This window comes from Thamnophis sirtalis, unplaced genomic scaffold (genome assembly GCF_051295495.1).
Source record: "Thamnophis sirtalis isolate CommonGarterSnake01/CBP01778 unplaced genomic scaffold, rThaSir2_p1.2 scaffold_6, whole genome shotgun sequence".
Lineage (NCBI taxonomy): Eukaryota > Metazoa > Chordata > Lepidosauria > Squamata > Natricidae > Thamnophis > Thamnophis sirtalis.
In genome coordinates, this window is record NW_028261386.1 from 131890957 (window position 1) to 131911510 (window position 20554).

The 20554-nt window shown below is 40.0% G+C and overlaps 1 protein-coding gene across 1 annotated transcript in view; it reads left to right on the plus strand.

The window, feature by feature from the left end:
• The window catches only part of CSMD1 (CUB and Sushi multiple domains 1), a 1072234-nt gene that overhangs the window by 60634 nt on the left and 991046 nt on the right, over window positions 1–20554 (plus strand). The gene's annotated exons all lie outside the window — the stretch shown is intronic.

Below are 20554 nucleotides of genomic sequence, written 5' to 3' on the forward strand. Positions count from 1 at the left end.
CAACACCTTTCCTTGTTAATTTTACCCCATTTTGCTTAGTCATCAAAGTAGTTAACACCATTTTTCCATTCAGTTTACTTGAAAGTTTCTGAAAAATGTTAGTACTTTAGGTTTCATAGCAGTGATATTGAATTAGGGATTTATTGGCTATGAACATATACCAAAGTAGTCATAAATCTTTTTGCTAGTTAGAAGCTAATATCTGTGTTGATTTATATGAGTTATAATTGTGTTCAAATTACTTATTGTAACATTATCTGAATGCTACTCTGTAGTAAATAATACAAAAAAAAGGTTGTGGCTTATTTCAATCAAATTGTTCTTGGTTAAACTGGTCTATTGTTGTCAAGGCAGAAAAGACATATACTTACAAATTATTTGAAAGGAAAACAGGATAACTAAAATCAAAACTATTAAATAAATACTTTATGTTCATATCACTCAGTTGCATAAAATTTGTCTTACCACCTCTCAATGGGGAAAATATATATTATGGAGATGATCTGAATTAATTTGGAATAACATGGCTGCATCTAACCTCCTAGATTTGATTTAAACCCTCTCTTAACGTTCAGAAAATATTCTGTTTCTCTGGAGTTTTTTTTAGCATGCTATGAATGGTGGGGCCATAGCAGCTTCACCCAAAGGGTAAGAGGGAGGAGTTATCATATAAAAACATATGCTAGTAAGGGAAAATCTGGCAAAAACTAGATTGCAAGACTGACAGGTATAGTTTCCAATTTACTCTTGCTATTGGGCTATCTTTGGTCGCTTCAGTGATATGTGTCAGCGTTCCAAGTATCATGTAGAATTAAATCAGAGTCCAAGGCAAAACGATCCTTAAAGTTCCAATTTAATAGATCAGACATCTTGGCATTATGCTGTGAAATCCCAATACTGGAAATTACATCAGAATCCCACCCAGTTAAAAGTTCATGATATTGTCCCCATACCCACAATCCATCACATGGTCCAATCTTCTTCTTCCACGCTAGCACCCACGCCCAGCTGCTTCCGGTCAGGTGCAAAGGTGCGGAGACAAAAGATGACCTTGGGCTTCTAGAAAGGAATTTTTTTATTTTGAAAACAACACATTCTACCCCTTGCTATTCTCCCCACCCCCCTTAATGAGAGTGTGGCAGGCCAAAGATTCTTAAAGGAACCGCTGCAGGCCTGAACAATATGATCTTGAGGGTGGAGAAACCATAATGGTTAGTTTTTGCTGTACTGTACTGCATGCTTGCTTAATATTTCATTCCGAGAAGTGGATAACTACTTGGTGGTTTAGAAAATCATGTATTTATTCAATGTATATAGCCTCTCAACTCAACAACTGCTTACATTAACAGCAGGACCAGTGAGTTGTAGTGGCCCAAAGCCAATTATATATATATATATATCAGTCTATCTGTCTGAAAGGCAAAAGTGTTTCTCATTTGCAAGGGCTCTGCAAATTCTATTGCATTCCATCCCAGAAGAAACAAAAAAGGACAGTCTACTGCTTTAAAAAAGAAACAGATTTAAGATTTAAGATTTAATTTATTTGTATGCCGCCCTTCTCCGGGAGGGACTCAGGGCGGCGAACAACTCAAAAGGGGAAAGGGGATACAAACACAATACATATAATCAAAATACACAAGAGTCATACAGCCATACAAGTCGAGAGGGGAGGGGAACTCATCAACCCCAGGCCTGCCAGCACAGCCAGGTTTTGACGGCTTTCCGGAAGGCCTGGAGAGAGGTGAGGGTCCGAATCTCCGCGGGGAGTTCATTCCAAAGGGCCGGAGCTGCTACAGAGAAGACCCTCCCCCGGGTAGTAGCCAGATGGCATTGGCTGGTGGACGGAACCCGGAGGAGGCCAGAGATGATAATGTAACCTGAGCCTCTCAATCTAGATCCCCATGAGTGAAAGCTGATGGACCCCCAGACCCTCCTTCTGCTTGTTTGACCCTTGGAAAATTAGGTAGTAAAACTCTGTGGAGAGAAGATAGTGAAGAGATTTTCATCTGCCTCAGATTCAGGCTGGAAATCTCTTAAGAAGATGGAAACATCCAGAAACTGAACCAGGGAACCATTGGCTCCAAAGCCTTTCCAATAGACAAATATGTCTAGACAAGAATGTTTGCAATAGGCTTGGATTTTTTTTTTTATGTGCTAAGTCTCATTTTCTTTTATCTCACTCTTCAAGTGACAGAACCGGGTGTTTAATTTCAACCTTCACTCATACTTTAAGCTATTTTATTTTATTTATGTAATTTATTTCTATATCATCTGTTCCCAGAGGCTGTCAGTGGCAACAGTCAAGAAAATCATGAAAAGAATACCATTGCAAAACAATAAATTAACCCCCCATGACAAAAAAAATCCCAAGAGCATTACAGTCCTATAAAAACAAAGCAGAAGAAAACGAAGAGACAATTTTTCTTGCAGTTTGTTTTTTGGAGGGTTTTCTTAAAACTAATTTGCAAACTTGCAGTATTATTATAATCCATGCATTTTCTTTTTCATAAAATACCTGCAATTTAGTAGTTACAGTTTGTCTGTCTGTCTGTCTGTCTGTCTGTCTGTGTGTGTGTGTGTGTGTGTGTGTGTGTGTGTGTGTGTGGACACACACAGACAAATAGACAAATATGTCTAGATCGGAATTTGCAGTAGGCTTAGATGTGCGAAGTCTCATTTTCTTTGATCTCACTCTTCAATTGAGATAACACACACTCCTATTCATACCTATGTGTCTGTAGGGGTGTGTGCCTGTGTTAAAATATTAAGATGCAAAAGAAGAATGTGTATTACATACTGATTGTATGGGAGGAAAAAAAAGTAACAAACAATTATTTCCCAACCCATAGCTTTATTTTGTTTTAGGGGAAGCCCAAATGGATTGGCTTCCCCCAAATGATTTTAAAATAATAAAGTATGCTTTAGTTTGCCCTCTGTGCGATGGATTTATTTCCAAAAAACTATAAAGGAAGGACTGCATTTTCTAATAAACATACCTCTTATGATTGAGAAACAAACGGTGTTTAAATCTTGGAGTGTTTTAATGAACATGAACAAGAAGTCACAAGATGAGACTTTCTCTCCCACGCACTGGTGTGAAGTACCCGTGGTTCGCCCATGAGGCCAATGTTGAGAAAAGACACAGACACGAGCTTTCTCGGGATGAGGCGACCCAGATTGGGGGTCTGGGAGCCCCTTTTATTGAGATAGGACAAAGGCAGGAGGAGCAATCAGCATGTGATTTAAGACAGCCTATCAAACTACAATTGCTAATCTACTGCTCAGGGAAGTTCTGTGACTATATATATGGTCATATCCTGGTCAGGATGTTTTATCTTTTGGGGCTTGTTTTTTCCTGTGTGGTTCAGCGTGGCTGCGCATGCCCTGTTATGCACTGGGCCATGGGTGACTGCCACACCTATACAAGGAGTTATATGACAACACACTGGGACTGCAAAGGAAGGTGCCAGGTGAGCCAACCCCAGAAGAGAGGAGGAGGAGGAGGAGGAGGAGGAGGAGGAGGAGGAGGAGGAGGAGGCGGCAGGAAGAGGAACTACCAAGCCACTGCTTCATAGCAAGACCTGGAACCAGAGCGGGAAGGTCCAGAGCAGTGGTGGATTAAGGCTCACCGGTGCCCTAAGCACTGACAAATCTTGATGCCTCTCCTTTGCACATGCTGTACAAATCCTCATTGGTTTTGTTTTCCTTTCTCAACTTTGTGGTGGCCCCTTTGGGCCTGGTGCCCTAAGCATGTGCTTAGTCTGCTTAATGGTTAATACACCACTGGTCCAAAAGACCTTTCAGAATGTAATCTGGGGTTTGCAATCTTTACCATGTATGTTCCAACCTTACTAAAGTAACTATAAAGGAGTACTGTGTACTTACAGTATATAAAAAATAGCCCCCAAGTGTCCTAGTTTCTGTAACATTTGGAATGATTTATATGCTGAAAACCGTCTAGCTTTTCTGCAAATCCATACTATTACAATGATTTCTTTTTTTTAAAAAAAGCATATTTGTCTAAATTTTTATCGGTTCCACCACAAATGCGCGTACGAGAAAAGCTCGTGTGACTAAAGCGCGGTGACAAAACCGCGCCGTCAAAACCACGGAGACGAATGAGCGCTGAAGCACTCCGACAACAGCGTGCCGACAGAAACGCGCTGTAACATAACCCTAAACCTAACCCTAAACCTTACCTTAACTTAAATCGCGCTTCTGTCGGTGCGCTGTTGTCGGCGCGCTGTTGTCGGTGCGCTTTTGACATCACGGTTTTAGCGCCGCGGTTTTGTCGGCGCGCTTTTGACGTTCGCGGTTATGTCGTGCCACGTTTTTATCATGCCAGGCATTGGAAGGGCAGGGTTGGAGACCCAAAGAGCAAGTTATCCTTTGTTTTTAAGAATTTTTTGAGAGTGTTCTGTACAGATGGGTTGTTCTTTCCCTCTCTCCCTCCCTTCTCATGGCTTTGGTATTGATTTCTGGATCACAAACCTTTACGGGGAAATAACATAAGGCACCTTTCACTCACGGAGCTTAAATCAGCTTTGTTTTAAATAAGGTGCTAATGAAAACGTAATGCCTGCATTTCTTTAGCAGGTATTTGGCTCCCTGGATTCTTTTCTACACTGTCAACATTCACACAGTGTGAGAAAGGCTTAAAACATTAATGCCTGTGCAGCAGTTTTAATTCAAAGGCAAAAAAAAGATGCCTCGGGGGCCCAAGGGGACACAGATGTTCTACCTGTCTGCAACTCCTTAAAGTATCAACTCTTCTTTCCAGGATCAGGCAGTAAGTTGCTACCTGTTGTCTGATCCCAGGGGGGGATAAAAGTACTTGTCCTTTGCAAAAAGTTGCAAAGCAGTTTTATTTTTATGCCTGCACATGCTTGGAAGTTCCTTTTTGCCTCTGAAATATTCAACTCAGAAGACTGCCAATGAATATATCTCAGCTTGCTGTTAGAAGAGACAGCACAGTCCTGGAAAGCATTAACAACTTAGTGCAGGAATTTCAGAATGCAAGAATTTAAGATTAAGATTTAGTTTATTTGTATGCCGCCCTTCTCCGGGAGGGACTCAGGGCGGCGAACAACTCAAAAGGGGGAAAAGGGGATACAAACACAACACATGTAATTAAAATACACAAGAGTCATACAGCCATACAAGTCGAGAGGGGAGGGGAACTCATCAACCCCAGGCCTGCCGGCACAGCCAGGTTTTAATTTATGGAAACCCTGCCCCCCAAATCATTCCAAACCATGGTTTGACTCTGAATAGGTTGAAGATGCTCCATTGACCCGATGCTCATTGCCACCTACTTTGGCCATCAAGCCAAACACAAATCAGGCTTTCACACAGAGTCTTCTTAAGCAGAAGTTGATCCAAACGATCACTTAAATATAAGAAAAGAGTAGTAGGCTGTGTCTTATCCAAGCTGTTGGAACCAATGGCCTCTGTGTTGGGAAAGATGCCCACTTAAATTAGAAACCAAAGCAATTGAAAATAGTTGAAACTACATTTATTGGCACACACAGTTACAGTGATCACCGGGCTCCCTGCCAGGGTACCACAGTAGAGCAAGGTTACAGGTTATATATATTTATTTATTTATCAGCACAAATGCAACACACACACACACATGTTGCATTTGTGCTGATAAATAAAGGGAGACTAGTATAGATCTATTTCAAGCTATTTAGCTCTCATCAGCTAGCCATACCCTTACTGGGATTTGAACCTGTGCTGTATTACATCTTAGGCAGTGGTGTTAGCCACTAAGCCAAAGGTTCTCCTCCTTTATCAGCTGAGCCAGGGAAATAGGTATGTATTTTGTGTCACAACCCCTGGTATGCCCAAATATGGGAGGAAGCCTACTGCTTTCCTTCTCTGTCTATCGGCTCATTACAAGAGACCATCCAGACAGAAAGCCATTTTTATTTATCGTTGCCTTTGTTACATTTGTGTTGCAATTTGTGTGTGTGTGTATGTATATATGTATGTATGTATGTATGTATGTATGTATGTATGTATGTATGTATATACGGTATATATATATATATATATATATATATATATATATATATATATATATATATATATATATATATATATATATATATATATATATATATATATATATATACACACACATATATACATATACATATACATATATACATATATACATATATACATATATACATATATACATATATACATACATACATACACACACACACACACACACACACACACACACACACACACACACACACACATATATATATATATATATATATATATATATATATATATATATATCCTTTTTGTTTGTTACATATGAAAGATTAAGAAAATGTTGTAAATAATACTATGGCCTCTGTATTGGAATGCATGTTTTGATACTACTGGACTGTGGATGACTTTATCACGGTGCCCTTGCATGTTTTATATATCACAGTTATAAGCAAAAACACCTACTGTGCCTATATACTGCATCTTTTCACACCCTAAAGGAAGAGAACAATCTGATTTTCATTTTCTGTCTCCTTCTCAGGGTCATAGTTCTAGCTATCTGTCTTTACTTGTGACATGCTTTCACTAATGTCTGAGTCACCTTCGGTATCACGCTATTAAACCTAAACACCTGAACCTAATTTTGGCACATACCCATGGATGATCCAACCTAGATCAGATTTGGACAGCAAGACAGGGGTGAAGTAATGGATTGCTGACTTCCTCAGCATAACTTAGTCATTTAAAGTTATTTGTGATCCAAGAGCAGGCATGAAGGATATCACAATACAATTTCAGTCTAATACAGTCATGGAAAAACGAGGGAGAAATGAAAATTTATTAAAATTAGATTAAAAAACTAAATGTATTTTTGCAGGACAAAGACAGAAAGCAAACTAAAATATCACATGTATTATATAACAATCAGGATAACAAGTAAAGAGCATCAGAAAAAACAAATATTACTTAGCTTCAAGAAAATTGGGAGGTGGGGTCTTAGGGGGGAGGGTGGAGGGGGGATATATAGTATGTGTCAGATTGCAAAGTAACGCGATTGCACTTGTATACTGTTGCTCTTTAATTCCAGTGTAAAAATAGGACAAGCTGAATATATTAATAGATAGTAGAAATACACCGAAGGGAGGAGTAGAGGGATAGAAGAAAGAGGGGTAGAGAGGGTGGGAGAGAGGATTGGAGGGAGGGTGAGAAGGAAGGGAGGGAGTGTATCGGGAGAGAGGAGTGGTAGAGGGGGAGGGGAAGTAGGGTAGAGGGGAATGTTGGAGGGAAGATGGAAAGTTGGAGGGGGGCGAGAGAAAGGGTGTATGGAGGGTCAAAGAGGTACATTGGGTTTCTATTTTTGGGGGTATTATTGACAAGAGGAATGGCTGTGTTTATTGTTTAATGTTATATGGCCCCGGTTGTGCACAGTATATATGTGACTGTACCAAAATGAAAATGGAAAATAAAAACACATTTACAAGGAAAAAAATGTAAACAATAAGAAGATTAAGAATGTTGCTAGACATAAGTACACCATCATGTCTACTGTCCCTTTCCTACTGTTCTCATTTATTTGTACCCATTTCATTCATGCTCATCAATAAATAAACATTTAACCAAATTGCAACAGCAATTTGAAGTTTGGCCACTCTTGTAAGGATATTTCTAAGCTGTTCTCTAAAAGGAAGCAGCTTATTTTCTCAACTAATCTTACATGTCTGGGAGTCAGAAGAGTTATTAACTCAGCATATCATCATGTCATGTAAAAAGGGAAATTGCAAGAGGACACATGAAACTTTCTTCCAGGGTCTAAGTAAAGTCACTTTTGAACTGAAAATTTTTAAAACTTCCTGTTCAAGGAAAGAAAAAGAAAGAAAAAAAAGATATATTGTAAATTGAATGCATAGATGCCTTTGGGGAATGAGGAAGAGATGCTGCCTAGGTAACAACCAGACAAGAAAAACAGGGATTTTTTCAGAGGATTAATGGTCAGAGGAAGAAATTTAGGAAGAACTACCCTAATTGTTCCGGTGTAAGATTAGCTGTGCAAGATTCTGTTAATGTAGTCTTAAAATAAACCACCATCAACTAATCGTGTTTCTAATCTGGTTTACCCAAGAGAAGTGACACATATTGAATTAGGGTAAATGACCTCCTGTGAGAGGGATAAAGGAGGTTAGCTAAATATTGTACATGCGAGACCAGTCTCCGAAACCGACCCATGTTATACCAAGAACTAGTTTTGGACAAGTCTGGTTGAATATCAGTGTCGAGAGCTCATTATTTCAACTAGGCTCTTTCTGGGCCAAGGGATATAAAAGTAATTTAATTCAGATTTTCAGTTGGCATACTTGCCTATGAGTTTCCAGGGAAATAAGTCCAGATTCTAATCTTACTAGATGGTTTAGAGACACACTTAGAGTAAAGGAGAACCTTAACAATTTTGACTGAACTGCCTAGAAGGGTTAGACCATAATAGTAGCAAATTTATGTCCCATATAATAAATACAGTAGCTAATGGATTTGATTCCCCAGACTCTATAGCCAGATAGAGATATGATTATTTTCATTGTGTTGGGCAAGACAAATAGTGGCCTTTGAAAATCTACGGGGCCTGACCTAAATTGCTCATTTAAGGAAGCTGAAGCTTGGTGAGGTTTCCCAGTTTTGCTTAATTCCAAAGCTGTTAATTTTCCAGGCGTGCTGGTTGGTTTGAAGGAAGTGTCCACTTTTGTTTTGTTACACAGATGACATTTCTTTATCTTTATTTATCAAATTTGTAACCACCTATATCTCCTTCACATAGAGAGTCTGGGCAGCGTGCAGATAAAATATCAAAACATAACAATTGGGTATAAAATTTAAAAAGACGCTAGGATGATTAAAACTCAAAAGTAAAGGTTAATTAAAAGATGGTGGGGGGAGGACTGTCAGGGCACTAACCAGTCCTATGATTGCATGCTTCTCTGGGTCAACAGACAAGGTCACAGAACACTATTTTCCCATATTTCTGAAAGACTGGAAGGGTGGGGGCAGCAGTGGTGGGATTCAGCCAGTTCGCACCTATTGGGGAGAACTGGTTGGTAACTTTCTAAGTAGTTCAGAGAACTGATTGTTGGAAGAAATCTCCTTTTGTTTTCTCCTCACTTTACAGGGCTAATCCTGTAAGGAAGGCAGGAAGGAAACATTCTGGTGTTGTTTCTAGCCTAATCTTTTTTGCTTGTTCTGCAGAATCGATAATATGCCCGTCTTTTGTACTAAAAATTAAGGGGCTTGTTTTCCTTAAATAAGAAAATTTCTTAGCAGAGGAAGAGATTCAGAAGATGTGCCAGATTCCACAGTTTCATTTCATGCTGATAAACCTCAGTTCTGAGTTTGACAGCATCCCACTTAAAGGACATCTTGTATTCTTCTTTTACCTAGGAAGGCCTCTGGCAGTTACATCGTCACAGCCAAAAGGGACCTTCTGACGTTTTAAAATTCTCCTCCTGAAAATGAGACCTCTACATATCTGTAGACATTGAAGTGTTGGAAACAAGCTTCATTATGGAGCCTGGCTTTTATTCATTATTTAATTATTACATTTATAGGCCACCCATCCTCTGTTTTGCGGTGACTCTCAGCTTTGCTCCTTTTTTGAATTTTACCCCCAAATATTTTATCCAATTTTAATTTTTAAAGGAAGTATTAACTAATGGAATGGCTTGCCTTCAGAAGTTGTGGGTTCTCTTGTCACTGGAATGGTATAAGGTCTCCTGCTTAAGCAAGAGGTTTGGACTACATGACCTCCAAGGTCCCTTCCAACCCTGTTACTCTGTTAATCATCTGTTATTCCAGCTATATCGATGGTGGCACACAGAATACTCTCTGCAGACACATGAGCTGTTGCTCCAGCTCAGCTCCACCCCGCAAGCACGGGTCTCTGTCACGCATGTGGGTCTCTGTCGCATGGGGGTGGGCAGGGCGCGTGCGGGAGACAGGTGCGCATGCACAGGAGTTGAGGTTTTGCCACCTTGCTTTTGTTGTGTGCGCATTTATACTATACTTCCCTGCCCCCCCCCCCATGGCATAACATAAAATGGTGCCAAATTCTACACAGCACCCGCCAAGTGCTGACTGCCATCTAGAATCAATCTAACCTAACCCAGCCCATGTCTCATGATTGCCCTGTTGTTAATGAACCTTCCTTCTTCTTCTTCTTTTTATAGCTTTTGCTGCTGCAATTGCTTGTTCTGCTTTTCAGTTAGCCTGGTACAGATTTCGGGTTTCGGAGCAGCCTGTCAGCTTTTACCTCTGTGTCTTCAATGCTACAGTTCACTTCCTTCCAGATTATTTAGAGTTAGACACAGGCTGTTTTTATTTTATAGCTGTTAATATCCTAGTGATGAAAGAAATGCCCTAGTGATGAAAGAAGAGCCGAGGTGGCGCAGTGGCTAGGGTGCAGTACTGCAGGCCACTTCAGCTGACTGTTATCTGCAGTTCGGCTGTTCAAATCTCACCGGCTCAGGATTGACTCAGCCTTCCATCCTTCCGAGGTGGGTGAAATGAGGACCCGGATTGTTGTTGGGGGCAATACGCTGACTCTGTAAACCGCTTAGAGAGGGCTGAAAGCCCTATGAAGCGGTATATAAGTCTAACTGCTATTGCTATTGCTATTCTGGGTTTGGGTCCAAGTGGGGCAAAAGACACTGGAGACATGGAGGCTGCTTGGAAAGATGGTTTTAATGGTGGACAGGACCACATGGCTTGAGCCCTGAACAGAAAAGGTGATCACATGCTTCAATGTTGGTGGAGAAGAAGAGAAGGCAGGACTGAGATGCTGAGTCCCTGGTTTGATGCCCTCTCTGGCCTTTGATCTTGAGCTTGTATTCTGATTGGTTGTCAGACTCCCATGCAGGGGCAACTCTCTAGGCTGCGTTTTGAATCCAGGTTTGGTTGAGTTCTCAGATGCCATGCGGGGAGTTGGGTAAAATGCCAATATTATCATGCCTTGTTCCCATCCCCCTGGAGCTCAAGTGGATAAGTCTTTATTATGTAAAGTGGACTAGCTTGGCCTTCTTAATGGCCCATTGACAAAGTGGGGATGGGCAGGAAGCTACAGGCAGCTATTCTGTCTTTTAAAACACGTTTCTTTCTTTTCACATCCAGAGAAACATTCTGCCTCTTCAATATTTCCTAGGATATTTCATTTTTTCTGGGAGAGGGCTGGGTGATAGCTTCCTACAACTGGTCTGTTTTGTTTTGTGATGATGAAAGACAGAAAAAATATTGTACCGTATCAGATACAAAGTGCCGTTTGGGCTTCTTGGTCCATTATTTTAGCCGTGTTTAGCCTGAACTGTAAATTAAATGGGTATCAAATAAGAACATTCATTGACTACCATCACTTAGTTTCTCTGGTTGGAAAGGCCTGTTTGATGGATTTTAATTTTTTTAAAAACTAGTGTTCAAAGCCACAGCTTGAAAAAGTACATTGATCCTGGCTTCTTCTGTCTTGCCAGATTCTAAGTACACACAGTTTCTGTGCCGGGAGATCAAGGAAAAACTGTGGTGGGTTTTTTTTTTTAATGTGGTGAACATTTATTCCATAAATCTGTCAAAGAGGAGAAGGGAGGTAGAACAGAAGCCCAAGACTTGCTGTATTGTGGGTGTAGATTGAACCATATTGTGTCTTAAAGGCACCGCAGAAGTTATAAATATGTATAATTTCTAGAACAATACACAACACACACACCCCAAAAAAATAAACCTAGGATTTGAATTCTATAGTCAAGGACTGTAATTTTGCATTTACGTAAAGCTAAACCTTAATGGAATAGCGCTTGTCTCTAGTAAATATAGTATCAAATAAATAGTCAACTAAGAAACTAGGCAATTAATTGAAGCTGTTACTAAAATTGTATCATTTCAACTGCAATGATACAAAGCATATTTAACATACTGTATGTACAGGTCTTTCTTCGTCTAACCATCTATTCTGGTACAATGTGTAATAGTGGCTGTTGTGTTTTATGGTTATATAAATATATTTGTTCCAACACTTTTATCTACTGAATGAGGTTTTTTTCCCCCCACATGAGATTATTATATATTATTACTTTTAGGAAAAAACTACCTACTGGTTTGTAATAATTTCATACCGCAAGTATCCAAAGAAAGCAGAAATCGCATTATTGAGCTTCTAATAAAGTAGAATAATGTGGTTCCAGAGCCATCCTTTAAATCTTCGAACAACATGTACTTGATGTTTATAAAAATCACAATGAATAGGTTTGTAGGCACTGCGTTGGAGATACCATATGGAACGCATTAATTCAGTAGGAGATCATAAGCTGTAAATTGGACGCGTGACTCATGAGTCATAATGAACAATAATACACTAAAGAGATTAGTTAAAATGTAGTGTGTGCATGATGCCCATTACTTTACTGCTTATTTATTTTAACCGTAGCAGTTTCTGTTTTTTCCAATTGTATTTTTTCCTTACAACAGGCATTGGTCAAGAATTGTTCTTGATGGTATTGCAATTGAAATGGTATGTAAAGGTTAAGTGGCTAAATTATACAACTCCAGAAGAAGTCATAAACACACACACACACACACACACACACACACACACAAACACGAACCAGCACCCAATAAATTATAAATAGAGTTATTATAATTATGATGAAGTTTTGCTTTCTGCTGTTGTTATGTTCAGAAGTATGAACAGACTAGTATAACCTATTATAATCCTCTCTGAATATTCTTGTTTTTCTTATATCATTTGTTGGCTGATTGTTTTCTTTATTATGCTGCTGATAGACCTCTTAGTCAACTGGTGTCCATGGAAGTAGTTGATGGCCTTAGGGGTTTTCCTGGGTCTACAAATTAGCAAATGTAATAGAAACTGCATCCAAGTCCTAGAGAGCCTTTAATTTGGTCTGGAGAGATGCTTGGAATGAAGAGGAAACTTGCCTAACTGCCATGTGGAAATTAGACTGGGGAAGTCAGACACATAAAACGAAACAAATTAGCAGCTTCCTAGATTGTTGCGGTGGCTCAGTGGCTAAGACGCTGAGCTTGTCGATCAGAAAGGTTGGCTGTTTGGCGGTTCAAATCCCTAGCGCCATGTTATGGAGTGAGCTCCCGTTACTTGTCCCAGCTTCTGCCAACCTAGCAGTTCGAGAGCAGGTAAAAAATGCAAGTAGAAAAAAAGGTGGGAAGGTAACAGCGTTTCATGCGCCTTCAGCATTTAGTCATGCCAGCCATATGACCACAGGGACGTCTTCGGACAGCACTGGCTCTTCGGCTTTGAAACGGAGATGAGCACCGCCCCTTAGAGTCGGGAACGACTACCATGCATGTGCGAAAGGAAACTTTACCTTTTAGATTGAATGGAAAGCCACTTCTATATTGTGATTAAGTAAGCTTTATAGATAAATCCATCATGAATTCAGGTTTAGTTGGAGAAGGTTTTACATTTACCTACAGAAAACCTGTAGTGAAACACAGGGGTGTCGATTTAAACATATTTGATAGATAAACCACAATTGGTTGGGTTTCTGTGATACACAGTTGCTTAAACATGTGAGCCAGTCTCTGGTTTGGTTGGTTTGGTTTATTGGTTTTGTATGCCGCCCACTCCCGAAGGACTCCGGGCGGCTCACAATAAACAGGGGAGGGAATAAATAAGACAATACAAACAATATTTAAAATCCACAACAGTCACAATTAAGACGGGGCTGGGTGCTTTAACAGACTACAGCCTGCCAAAACAGCCAGGACTTAGTAGCTTTACGGAAGGCTGGGAGGGTAGTAAGGGTCCGGATCTCCACGGGGAGTTTGTTCCAGAGGGCCGGAGCAGCAACAGAGAAGGCTCTCCCCCGGGGGGGATCACCAGCCAGCATTGGCTGGCAGATGGAACCCGGAGAAGGCCAAGCCTGTTCGATCGAATTGGTCTTTGGGAGGTAATTGGCAGGAGGCGGTCTCTCAGGTACCCAGGTCCGATGCCATGTAGGGCTTTATAAGTAACAACTAGCACCTTGAAGCGAGTCCGGAGACCAATGGGCAGCCAGTGCAGCTCGCGGAGGATAGGTGTAACGTGGGTGTACCTAGGTGCACCCACAATCGCTTGCGTGGCTGCGTTCTGGACTAGCTGAAGTCTTCGAACACTTTTCAAGGGCAGCCCCATGTAAAGCGCATTACAGTAGTCCAGTCTTGAGGTCACGAGGGCGTGAGTGACTGTCTGAAGTGCCTCCCGGTCTCTGATAGGAAGGGATTTCGGTTCTTTTAAATATGTATGACATTACCTCTGCATTTCTGTGTTACTTACTGCAACCGTGCCACCCTAACATTTGTATTATAAAATGACTGACCTCAGTTCTCATGATAGTACTTTTGTGCAGTGTTTGGGCAACAGCATCCTGCTAGGTTTATTAGTGCAGAGTTTACTAGTCTAAGCAATTACATCAAATAATTTTGAGCAGAAGAGAAGGTAAAAAATACTGTATAATTACTCAGTGCACATCACTCAGGAATTGTGCCTAATTGCTCTCAATAGGATTTAAGTAAACATGTATAAAATGGTACTACCCAGATTATCCCCAATTTAAAAACGCCTCATTGGAATGAGCATAATTAAGGAAAGTCTAATGGTCACATTATATGGAAGCTAAGTTCCGGCTATTCCCCAAAGTTAACTGCAATCTAAGTGCAGGATTCCAGGAACCGGCCTCAAATACAGTATAAGCAAGGGGGCATTGGAGAAAAGACAAACTGCTGATAGAAAAATGAATAATTTACTTCCCATGCTTTTTCTTATTGTCTCGTGCCTGCCAGGTTAACAATTAAATATCTTCGGTGCTACAAAGGATTTCCTAATGAGAAATAAATCAGCTGTGCTCGGGTTATTTATTGGAGTGGGCCGAGTGCCCTTGTGTCGGTAGTGTTATTTAATACTTGCAAGGAAGGAGGAGAATGAGCTATGCCCGTTCCATGCTTGGCCTATGGACTCCCAGCAGAATCCTGTGTAATTCTGTTTGCTTACACTCATACCTGAAGCTAGGATTCTATACAGAGTAAGGACATTGACCTTGATGGCGATATGCAAGCTTCCATTATCAAAACGACAAGGGTGAGGGGACTTTAATATTTTAAAATATGTAAAAGAGGTTCAGGCAGACATTTGTAAAGTGAAGTTCGCCCCATTTTACTACCTTTTGTAGAGCCGAGGTGGCACAGTGGTTAGAGTGCAGTACTGCAGGCTACTTCTGCTGACTGCTACCTGCAGTTCAGCAGTTCGAATCTCACCAGGCTCAAGGTTGACTCAGCCTTCCATCCTTCCGAGGTGGGTAAAATGAGGACCCAAATTGTTGGGGGCGATATGCTGACTCTGTAAACCGCTTAGAGAGGGCTATAAAAGCATTGTGAAGCAGTATATAAGTGCTATTGCTATTGCTTTCTTGCCACAGTTGTAGAGTGAATCTCTTCAGTTGTTAAGTTAGTAACATGGTTCTTACGTGAATCTGGCTTCTCCATCTGACTTTGCTTGTTAGAAGATTGTAAAAAGTGTCACATGACCCCAGGACACTGCACGCATCATAAATATGAATCAATTCCCTAGTCGAAATGATGTAAGCTTTCCAAATACCATGTCAAATTAAATCAGAGTAGAAGCCAAAACTATGCTTAAAGTTCCAATTTAATAAAGCAGGCATGTTGGCATAGAGCTATGTGATTCCGACTCTGGAAGTTACATCAGAATCCCACCCTGTTAAAAGTTCATGATCTTGCCCCCACACCCACAATCCATCACATGGTCCAATCTTCTCCTTCCATGCTGGCGTCCGCGCCTAACTGCTTCCGTCCAGGTGTTCAGGTTTGGAAGACAAAAAATGACCTTGAGCTTCTAGGAAAGAATTTCTTATTTTGAAAAGAACACATTCTACCCTTTGCTAAATCCCCCCCCCCTTAATAAGAGTGTGGCAGGCCAAAGATTCTTAAAGGAACCGCTGTAGGCTTGACAGTAACTTTGAACAGTCACCAAATGAACTACCTGTATATTCTGATTTGCCCCGTGGTCTGAAAAGAGTGTTCTAAAAACCAGTCTTACATATCCCAACTCTTATGCCAATGAAATGTATACAATTGGTTGCGGGGGACTTACATTTACTTCATGTACACTGAACACTCCTCCTCTGTGTCTATTTTTTATTAACATTTTCGTCTTTGCTATGCATTTTCACTGCCATTCTTCTCTTATTTAATTTCCTTTCCAAAGCTCGATGACATTTATATCCTCCATTTGTGATGATACGCCTATTTGAAGACAATACTTAGTTTGCCATCTTGTGAGCAGCTAGATGTGATGTGATTTTTTCGGAGAATGGTTGATAACTGTAAATCATATCCTAATCCAAAAAAAAAAAAAAGAAAAGGATTCCCATTCAGCTGTTAATACACGTTAATAAAATGTCTCAGGAGGTTTTTTTTTTTTTAAAGTCTTTCTTTCTCACAAGATTCTCTCTATCACTACAACACAGCGCAATAAGCCTTAGGCATCATTTTACGGCATGTCAAATACGTTATGAAAAAGTATAATCTACTTGTTGCTTGCATGCTTTAGATGACATATTTCATGCTGAGAATGACTTTGCTGTACGTTTTCAACTAAATCTAAGAAAAAAAAATTCATAGCTTACAGTATATGCCAAGTGAAAAATGTTTGTTCTTTGTTTCAGTTTTAAAGAAACTTAATTCCTTTGAAGAAACATAACTTGAAATTAAGGTGTTTTAACCTTCAGTAATTTTTTAAAAAAAAAATCTGTTGAAGACAAAAGAAAACAATGTTTTCTTTACTAAATTCAGCCTGATCAACTGACCTGCTATAGTTGGTAAAAAGAATAAAGCAAATGTTTTTTTTTTAATGTCAGCCCACAGATCCTTAAAAATTTTCACGGAATTTACACATGACGTGAATCAAAGTAAGGAGAAAGCATATTGTAAGATTTGAATACTGGACCAAGACTGAGGATCTTGGTGTTTTTGTTTATTTTCCTAATAAGCTTTTATAAGTGAGAACTTGAGTGTTTTGAATACTATTTCATTTTGGGATGTAGAGTTTATCAAATTTTCTCCATGACTTTCATCCAAGTGTTTAAGAAGGTCATGCCCGAACAATTGAGGGGAGAACCATTCAAATTTTAAATCTGCCTCTTTTGGAAGGAAAGGGGGGGGGGGAAAGTAACTTCCTAATTACAAAATCTGCAATGTCTTATATCAAAACTTCCTCTAAAGGAGGGCCAATGTCAGAAGACAGAGTACTAAGATGAAAAAATTCAAAGTAGCATTAAATTTTGATTATTCAGCTATCTTCTTACAGAAGGTATAATTAACTCCTGAATTAATGAATGCAACTTTTTTGTTCAACACAATCCATTTCTTTGTAGATTTATTCTATCATAACTTCATTCTAAATACAATAGAAGTAGTTTTAATCTTTAAGTAACAGCTAAAAAGAATAACCTTAGCTTTTCAAGGAGATACTGTAGGCCAGTGTTTCTCAACCTTGGCAACTTGAAGATGTCCGGACTTCAACTCCCAGAATTCCCCAGCCAGCGAATGTTGGCTGGGGAATTCTGGGAGTTGAAGTCCGGACATCTTCAAGTTGCCAAGGTTGAGAAACACTGATGTAGGCAATAGGCATATACCTCTCCATGGCCCTTACTGTATGTGGAGGTGGCATGAAACCAGCAGAATCACATGGTCTGAAAAAGGATATAAAATCTTTCTGCACAATACATACAATAACAGACAGTTAACAGAGACGCTTTTGGGATTAGCTGTTGACTGTTTATATATATATATATAACAGATTTAATATTTTTATTAACTATAGATGGCAAAGTTTGAATTACTTGTAGACCAGTTATCCACGCAAGGGAGGGAGGAAGAGAATGTACCAGATAATTCCCATATATTTTTCAGCATTCAACCAGATTGAACATTTTATTTTTAATGTTAGTGTTAATGATATATTTGCCATTTGTTATTTTTTGTAGAAATGGTTTTTTTAAAAAAATATATATCGATGATTGATGTTCGTTTGCTTGTTTTGTCTTGATTTTTTTCTTGCCTTCCCCCAATTTTGTGTTTTAATTTTAGATATAATAAAAAAATATTTGCCTAAGGTTTAATTTATGGAGTAAAGAGGTTCTCCTTAGCTATGGGATCGCCAGTGTGTCACCAAGAAATGTCAGTGTGATAACAAATACTTTTCTTGGTAGTATCTAAATTGCTTGACCCAACTGTTCATTACATTTTTAAAAAAAGGGGGTGGAGCAAGCTGGGAAGGAAAACATAAACCCCCGAGTCATCTTTATTGAAAAAGTGAAAATGCCCCCTTTAAAAATAAATAAACAACTGAACTTCTGCAGCCTTAATGCTTTCTTTAAAAGGGTGTTTGGTTACCCTGGGGGGGGGGGAGGACCCAAAGATACTTAGAGGTTAGTATGGAACATGGTGCATAAGAGGGAATAATTGAAGGGCATATTGTCTCCTGGCACATCAGTGCTCTGTAACTGGTTACATCAACCCTTTAGCAGTTATTCTGTGAATGAGAATTTACAGCTATTACTCAAGAATGACCACAAGAAATCAAACTTTTGTCCTGAAAGCCAGACGGACTGGGATACCCCTCCCCGCGCTCTGTATAGCATCACTGAAGAACAACAGCTCTTCTGTTTCCAGAACTTGGGAATCTTCTTAAACTCTGCTTATTGTCTTAATAAAATAATACAAGAGTTTTCTTCACATCAGTATGCCTAGATCAACATTACAATCAAAACTTGTAAAAGTGGGCTGAGCTTTACTTAACACGGTCTTCAAGAAATAACTAAAATGTAGAAAGCTTTTAAAAGGCATGGCCGGAGAAGGCTTTTGGCCTAACCTAGCATTAGAAGATCTGTACAAACAAGCTGGTCTGCAGTTGCGTTGGGGCATGAAGAGCTAATTAAGGGAGAAGCTCCAAATTCTTTGGGAAGCAACTGGCTTCACCCCAAGACTTACTTGGACTTAATCTTCGTAAATGTCAACGTCCATAAGGCAGTGACCGTTGCATTGTGAAGGCCAGGGGCAGAACGTCACGGATTACAGCACGCCATTGATCCCGATTTAGGGCGGCTTGTTGGGCATCGGTTATCGAGAAATGGAGTGGTTGAAGATCATGAGCCACTTGGGATATCCACGTTTTCTTTGGGGCATTTCATGCGATTTTCCACCCATCCGGTCGCAGCGAGTTAATCGATCGGTAAGGTAATCGGCTATTGTCCATACGGCAAACGTGTCCAAACCATCTAAGTCGTTGTCTTCTTAGCTAAAGTTTGATTGTAGTTTGGTTTTTACACAGCTGCAATACCGTTTCGTTTTTCCACCGGTCCCGTAGAGTTATGTGCAGAATGTTGCGCAGGCATCTTAGCTGGAATCGTTCTAATAGGTTCAGGTCGCTTTTAAGTAAAGTCCACGATTCCGAGCCGTACAGTAAGATTGTGCGGATGGAAGCATTAAATATCCTCATCTTGGTCGCAATCCTATTTTTTCACCCCAAGCTTTTTAGGGGGCTGATGCCTTTCTACTTTTGCACCAATAAAGGAGAATATTTTAGCTCAAGGTTGAAATGAAAGGTCTTTGGTTCTCTCTGACCTTGTTATTTTCTTGCAGACATTCATTACCCAAACTAGGTAATGAATGCTAGCCCTGATGATGTTACCCTAGTTTGGGCAATGAAACATCTGCAAGAAAACAATCAAGTTCAGAGAGCACCAAGGGACCCTCCCCTCATTTCTTCTCTTGTGTCTAATATGGGGCTTTCCCTCCCATTCGTCCATTTCACACATGCAGTTTTTAATATTTTCCTTCAACACAACTTCCTAGACAAGTCGTACTTCGAACAGTAGTCTGGATTCAGAGGTCAGGCCTGATGCCTTGGAGACAAAAGATCCCTGGACTAATTGGAGAGAGGACACATGTGCAACTCAACTCAGGGCTGGCCTTCCCACTTCCACGAAGGTGAATAATCGCAAGATATGTCTCATGGAAACAGTGTTTATTCCTTTATTAAGCACATTTATATGACTGCTTAACTCACACTCAATAACTGCAGGTTAACCCTAGTTACTAACTGGCTCAAAATATACTTTTGCTGCTGGTGGGTAAGTAGATGTTGGTGTGTAGAATGCTGATACACTCTTCATGTTGTGTCTTTGTGGTGTTCGATATGATTAATACTGTTGAATTTCCAGTTTTTGAAGCAAGACCCCACGTGTCTTTCTTGATAAATGTCCACTTCTTCATCCATATGACACCTGTAATTTATTTATTTATTTATTTGTTTGTTTGTTTGTCTGTCTTGTATGCCGCCCACTCCCGGAGGACTCCGGGCGGCTCACAAAAGACAAGGGAAAGGGGGAAAACGAGACAAAGACAACATATTAAAAACAAAACCAACATTCACAATTTCCATGGAGGTAGATGCTTCTCAGCCCCCCGCAGCCTGCTGGAA